The following is a 7,873-nucleotide window of genomic DNA, read 5'->3' as shown; positions in this document are numbered from 1 at the left end:
AGGATTCAATCCTTTAGTCAATGCAGGCTTATTTCTCACTCTGGCACCTCGGTGTTTGCTTTGTATGGCACTGGCGATTAACGATCGTTTCGTGAAAAGAATATGTTTAGAAATTCGTTTTTTTTCATTGGCCATGTCACCCTCTTAAAGAATAATGTAGTTGCATTACATAAGATACTGTATTTTGTAAATTCACCACATGTAAAGCTGACAAAATTTTAGACAAAAAGCCATTCAGCAGTCGAAGGGAATTCGATAGTCGACACAAACCACGTGATGGATTGCCGTTCTATTTTTGTTCATTTGCCGCTAGTAGACGTGAATCTGCTGCGTTACTCAGTCGATATTTGAACGTTTCCAGACACTGCGCTTATCTCTGATTATTGTACGGGATGGTTTTCATTTTTTTTTTTGAACAGCTTGTTTCGGATTTCGACCGTATAAAAAATCGCCGCATTTCCTGGAACGGATCAAACATCAAAGTCAGTTATCTGCGACAACTGAAATTCATATTACATTGCAACGTGATCAACGAAAAGAGTAAACAGAATATAAATTATAAGCACAATCATAATTAAAGATATGCATGGATTGCGATGGTTAACATAATTGACTCAACTACGTATCTAAAACGTAACGTATCTAAAATGACTCAACTAACGTATCTTTTAACCATTCTTACCTATGCTCCAAACATGATGCCAATTTTGAAATTTCCGTTCTTCAGTCTCTTCTTCAAATGCAATAATAGTGCCATCAAATATGAGAGATAAGCCGTAAGTTTATAGATAGGCATAATGCAAAAGACAATTACATTTTCGCTGCATATAAATACGCAGGCAATCGTACTCTTACGACCTTATGATGAGTTTGGGACTTCCTAGTCCACGGGCACGCTGATGCGCCGTGTCGCCTTAGTCGTCCTCCATCTCCGAGTCGTCGCTAGGCAGGTCACCCCGCCCTCGGGTCCCGAATGTAACGTTGAACGTGTCCCGTCTATTTGCCTTCCTTTGGGCCAGTTGATGCAATATGCTGTTGCTTGTCACTTGCTGAGGGTAGTTTCCCATAATTGGACAATCCGGGATCTTTCTGAACCAATTGTCCAGTCGTCTCTTGAATGTTCCAAGGGTGAACTCCCCTCTTCTCAGCATTTTTGTCAAAGCATTAAAGAGCCACTTTTGGCAAGGCGGCCATGCCACGGACAGTGATCCCTCACGAAGAGTCAGTATTCCGGCCGCGGCTCGGTTATTAAATGCGGGAATCCTACACAGTCTCACCCATCTTTCGTCGTAACAAAACATGTCACTATTATGGAGATCTCACTCTCAAAGTTGGAGGCCAGTCCGGTTATTATCTTCCAAGTGTATAAATAATATGAAATACCTCTCTCTTCCCCTCTCCAGTGAGTACCGTCCCAGGTGTTTCAGTCTGTCCCAGTAATTCAGCTCCAGTTCCCTCATATCGCTGATCCTGGACGTGAAGGTCCGCTGGACTGACCCCTGTTGCCGCACTGCGCCCGCCTTGAGCAGTGCCCAAAGCTGGCAGCAGTACTCAAGATTGGGGAGCACGCGGGCTCTGAAAAGTGTAATCATTGGTGCTGCTTGTCTCGTTCGAAATGTCCGCCAGATCCATCCCATTCGTTGCTTGTTTCGCTCGGCTATTTCAACGATGTGAGCATCGGACGTGGCTTCGGTACTCATCAACACTCCGAGATCTCGAACTAGTTGCTTCTCCTCAATTCTGTGCTATCTGATGCCAAGTAGCGATGTGGCATCCCGGTCTCTGTGCGGACTCTATCTCATAACTTCCAACTTAGTTCCGTGGAACTGTATACTGTTCAATAGGGCCCAATCGTAGATTGTTGAAAAAGTCATCCTGTAACCTCTCGCAGACTAGGTCTTCTGTGATCTTCATCAGCACTCTTGTATCGTCCGCAAATGATGATGTAGATGCGTGGGTAAGCTCCGAGTCGATATCGGTAATGTGGACGAGGAAGAGGATCGGTCAAAGCACTGAGCCTTGTGGAACTCCGCTTATCACCCTAGTTTTCCCAATTTCGATTTTCCAATTGCGACAGCTTGTACTGTACTCTATCTGTAATAAATTTGTGGATCTACCTTAACAGGCTTCCTCTCACCCCCAACAGCCTCAGTTTTCTGAAGAGCACCCCATGGTCAACGTTGTCAAAAGCTTTAGCAAAGTCCAGGCATACTACGTCCACACCAGCTCCCTTCTCCAGCAGGGCCACAAGGCGGTGATGGTGCCCCAATAACTATGGCAAACAGGTACGATTACGCCGGAAAACACGTTGTCCGTTATTATGCAGGTCAGCCTCTTCCATATACTAGACAAGCTTCTTGGTCACTACCCACCACCTTCTCAAAAACTTAGCTCACATGTGAGGTCAAAGCCACAGGTCTGTAATTTTGGGGTCTGTTCCTCGGACATCCTTTGTGAATTGGCGTTATCAGTCCCATTTTGAGGCCCCCAGTGATAATTCCTTCCGTCATCGAGGTTTTCAGGAGCATTGTGAGCGGAGCCTTCAGTGTTCCAACACACTTCTTCAACAGCACTGCCGCAATTCCATCGGGTCCCGGCACTGAAAACGTCGCCAGTTCTTTGGTACTTACCTCTATGTCTTCTGGTCTAAACTCAAACCCCCTACCGCCTGGCAGCTCCTGGAGAACTTCAACATTCATTCTCCTGTCTTGAGTAACGGGGGTTACTGAACACTGAGTCAAACTGCGATGCCAGTAACTAACACATGCCCTGGTAATCTCGGACAAGGATATCGTTATCCTTCAGCAGGCCCACTTGCGTCTTTATTTTAGCCTTGGACTGGGCGTATTTGAAGAAATATTTGGGGATCTCTCTGATGACCGCAACTACTCGTTCATTGGCAGCTTATTCTTCTATCCTGTGCGAGTCCTGCAACCTGCGTTCAGTTTCCTTGTGGAGGTTTACTAGTCTCTGTCTCAACAGGGCATTATAGGATCCAGCATGAGTATTCGTTGGTCCCCCGAAATGCTGCGGACTTTGGGGTCCGTTTTTCTCGGGGTATGACGCACACACACGTGTGCTAGTTTCTCGCATAGTTTGGTGCGAATTTCCTCTGCAATCATCTCGTGAAACTCTTCCTCTAATCAGTTTCGTCAAGTTCCTTCCAAATTGCCTCCCAATCCGTTCTTCGATTGTGGAAATTAAGTCCTATCAGTCTCCTCTGGGGTATAACCCTGGGCTGGGTATCAGTACCAATTGTCGAATCCACCATCACCAGGCGGTGGTCGGACCGTGAGGTTTCTTCAACCCGAACGTCAACCACCATTTTTTCATTATTATTAAAAAAGAGATCGAGGATATTGTGTTCCCTTGTCGGCAGCCGAACTTGCTGATTGAGCAAGTGTTCCGCAGCAAAATTCACAAATAGGGCCACAGCACCCAGTTGCACCCCGGACACTAAAGGCCCGTTCACACTAGGGGCAACACACGAGAATCAAGTGCCTCAAAGCGCATGCAGAGGCGCTTTGCAGCCTCTGCATGCGCTTCTTGACCGATTGACGAGCTAGCGATTGACAGGGGCCATGCCTCATGCAACACAAGCGCGGCGCTAAGTAGATAGCTATTAATGAATTGAAATCACTTGTATGCTTAAATCGCAAATTAACTAAGAATTTAAATTAAATCAAAAATCTAAATTAATTAATTAAAGAAATTCAATTCGTTCTATGGTTTCAATGTATTAATTTGTGACTTCTGATTTGCGATTCTAGATTCTACGAACTGACGATAGAGCTGGTCTCCGAAACGTTTTCTATAAAGATATGAATTTTTGTGGGCTATTATTTACTTTTAAATTCTTAGTTAGTAGATAGCTGTCAGTGGTCTAGTAAGATTGATTGTGTATGCTGGTCCGGCACACCAAATGTCGACTAAACCACTCTCGTTTGGAGTCACTCTCTAGCAGTAGTAAAGCGCCTAATTGATCTTTATAGAGAACACGAATGCCAATGGAGTGTTCGGTCAAAGGAGTACAAAAATCGAAATGCAAATGATGTAAGTTATTTTTACATGACGTGTTTAGTTTATGTGATTTTAATAACTCCTGACAATTTATTAGAAATTTATAATTCTAGATTTAGTGTTCTAGATTTATCGAACTGACGATGGGGCTGGTCTCCGAAACGTTTTCAATAGAGATATGCTAAACTTTTGTGGTGTTTTCTTCGCTTTTAAATTTCTAGTGAATCTGCGATTAAAGCAATCTAGTGACTATTTTACTTCTGACAATTTATGCATTACCGTTCAGCGATTTCAAAGGATGATGTAATATCTGTACGAATATTGGAACTTTTTATTTAAGAATAGACTATATTTTTTATAAACTGTATCTTTTTGAATGTGCTAGTTCTCTAATTATGATGCCTATGCTAAATTCTCGTTTACAACTGGCATAGTGCGAAGAATGACGGACCGCAGCACACCCGAGAACAATGACCCACAGCTCAAATTCGGTAACATCCATCCTCATCGACGTCTAGGTGGCAACTAGTGTTCAAAGCGCGCAGTCTCAAACTACCGAGTACAAAAGTAGTGTGAACGGTTGTGCGCGGTGAGGCACTGCAGCAAACGACTCAAAGCGCATGTCGTTGCCACTAGTGTAAACGGGCCTTAACGGCCCGTTCGCACTAGGGGCAACACACGAGAATCAAGTGCCTCAAAGCGCATGCAGAGACGCTTTGCAGCCTCTGCGTGAGCTTCTTGACCGATTGACGAGCTAGCGATTGACAGGGGCCATGCCTCATGAAACACAAGCGCGGCACTTAGTAGATAGTTATTAAAGAATTTATATCACTTGTTAGCTTAAATCGTAAATTAACTAAGAATTTAAATTAGATTAAAAATTTAAATTAATTAATTAAAGAAATTCAATTCGTTCTGTGCTTTCAATGTATTAATTTGTGACTTCTGATTTGTGATTCTAGATTCTACGAACTGACGATGGAGCTGGTCTCCGAAACGTTTTCTATAAAGATATGAATTTTTGTGGACTTTCTTTGCTTTTAAATTCTTAGTAGATAGCCGTCTGTGGTCTAGTAAGGTTGATTGTGTACGCTGGTCCGGCACACCAAAAGTCGACTAACACCACTCTCGTTTGGAGTCGCTCTCTAGTAGAGAGCCTAATAATTGATCTTTATAGAGAAAATGAATGTCTATGGAGTGTTCGGTCAAAGAAGTACAAAAATCGAAATGTAGAGGTACAAGCTATGGTAAAAATAGTTGGAGCTTTAAGAAACTTGTGTGTAGAAGTCACCATTGCTGAAGTTCGAAATAAAATCCATACTTTGCGTTCACAATTCCATCGTGAAATTAAGCTGAAACGAGAATCGACTAAATCTGGCGCAGGTGCTGACCGAGTGTACAAACCGAAACTATGGTGCTTTGAATCATTGATGTTCATCAATGACAGCGATGCTCTTCGTCAGTCAACGTCTACTCTCGATGAAGACATTCAGAATTCAGATTTCAAATGATGCAAGTTATTTTTACATGACGTGTTTGGTTTCTGCGATTTTAGCTACTCCTGTCAATTTATGCATTACCGTTTAGCGATTTGAAATAATGATATAATATTGGTACGAATATTGTAACTTTTTATTTAGGTCTAGGTGGCAACTAGTGTTCAAAGCGCGCGGTCTCGAGCTATCGCTTACAAACGTAGTGTGAACGGTTGTGCGCGGTGAGGCACTGCAGCAAACGACTCAGAGCGCATGTCGTTGCCACTAGTGTGAACGGGCCTTAAGAAACCCTCCCCCTCCCGACTCTCTTTATCCATGCATTACACCTTCCACACTGCCTCCTGTCTCCCACTCCACTCGCTCCACCCGTGCATGTCCTCTCATGATTCACTCGCATCCTCCGTCTCAACACTCATGCCACATATAATGCACTTGAACCTCACTCGCTCTTCAGCCACTCTGTGCATGCGTTTCTGATGGTTGATCACGCCGCCTTACTTCGGCAGACCTTTCCACATCCCTCATATCTACATGCCCAGTCGTTCCTTATTCTAGCATTCCTGTCCAGTCATGCCACATTTGCAATCCAAGCGTACTCATGCCATTTCTGACATTCCCACTCATACAGATGTTCCATGCATTCTCTCACCATGCTCTTCCATCCCTCCCTATCTCTGATCAGCCGCTCAACATCAAGCCAATCCACTCCCGCTTCTTTTAACATCCTCTTCCAATACTATACAAAACAGTCTTCTTCTTACGCCCTTTCATCTTCCCGAAACCTTCCAACCTCTCATACCCTCTTAGCACCATCGCTTTCGTCAGCCTGTCAGAGCCCATTTTCATAACATGTCCCACTCGCTCCAAAACACGCTTCTCAATCTTCCATCTCTCACTCTTTACACCCAAACACTTCCTAAGTTCCCACATATTCACCCCTCTCACTTGCATTTGCCTCAGAGGCTGGCCATTCTGATCACTCGATACGTATCTAAAACACTTATCCATCCACTTTTGCAACCGATTCATATCCTTTACATACCACACTCTCGCCTGACAATCATACAACAGGCTACTCTCCACACATGCCTCCACCACCATGCCTCCGCTTGCCTCATTACCACCTGATGTTATACATTAAACAAGATGTGGTGACTTTGGGCTCCCCTCTCGCAGACCCCTCGCAGGCACCCAGCTTTCACTCACTCCCTCCTTCCCGCTCACCTTGTAAACAGTCGACTCGTGCAAATCCACAATCGTATCCAAGCATTTCCCTTCCATTCCATACCTCTCAAGCAACTTCTACAAACCCGGTTTATTTACTCTCGGATACGCTTTTTCAAATCCAACAGTCTCGCAATAGGCCACTCCCATTCGTTCATACCCTCATTCCCATTCAGTTCCATTCTTCTCTTCAAGTCGACCGCATCCTCTTGCATACGAACTATCATTTGCACCACATCCGCTGTCGACCTTCCCTTTCTAAACCCTGCCTGTTCCTCATCCAACAACCCCAAATACTCAGCCCACCACGCCACTCTCTTCGATATCACCCTCGTAAGAATCCTGCTCCCCATACTCAACAAATATACCCCCCTATAGTTATTGCAGTCAATCCTATCACCCTTCTTGTATAACGGAATCCTAATACCTACTTTCAAAGATTCATCCCAAGCATCCGCTCTCTTCACAAACATTTCTCTCACCAACTCAATCACTCTGTCTCTCACTCCTTCATCCGCCCACGTGATATCCCCAATCCTCACTCCATCTTCCCCAGGCGCCGATTTTTTCATGTCTGGTCGCCGCAACAATCTCTTTTCTCTCTGGCACTTCATTCAGTAAATCATTTGCCTCTTTCGCTCTTTCACACTCTCGCAGGTCAGTTGCACCATTTACCACCGGTTTTATTACTCTCGGCTCCTCTTCAAAACCCTCGCACGTCGCTCGTTCAAAATACTCCTTAAATTCAATCACACAAATATTCGCACTCGCTCCCGCCTTGCATCCCCTCGTGCCAATCTTCCTCAAACACTTGTACATGTCTCCCACTCTCCCTGTAGCATACACTTCCGCACATTCCCTGATGTTATTCTCCCACCACTCTCGTTCAAGCAGCCTCAACCGTCTTCGCAAAGCTCTCCTCGCCTGCTTCACCTCCTCTCTCGCTCCAGCCACCTCTCTCTCCGGCCTCTCCATCAATCTATCATCTCTCCTCTGACTCAGCCTCCACCTGTTACTCACCAGTCGCACCTTTTCATTTCTCAAATGCACCGCCGCACTCACTCTCATTCAACCCTTTTAGCTCGTCTTCATACCCAATGGTCCAGGGGTTATGAACCACCTTCCCACATACT

Source organism: Hyalella azteca, unplaced genomic scaffold, assembly GCF_000764305.2.
Source record: "Hyalella azteca isolate HAZT.00-mixed unplaced genomic scaffold, Hazt_2.0.2 contig14244, whole genome shotgun sequence".
NCBI lineage: Eukaryota > Metazoa > Arthropoda > Malacostraca > Amphipoda > Hyalellidae > Hyalella > Hyalella azteca.
Note: the sequence above shows the minus strand (reverse complement) of the source record.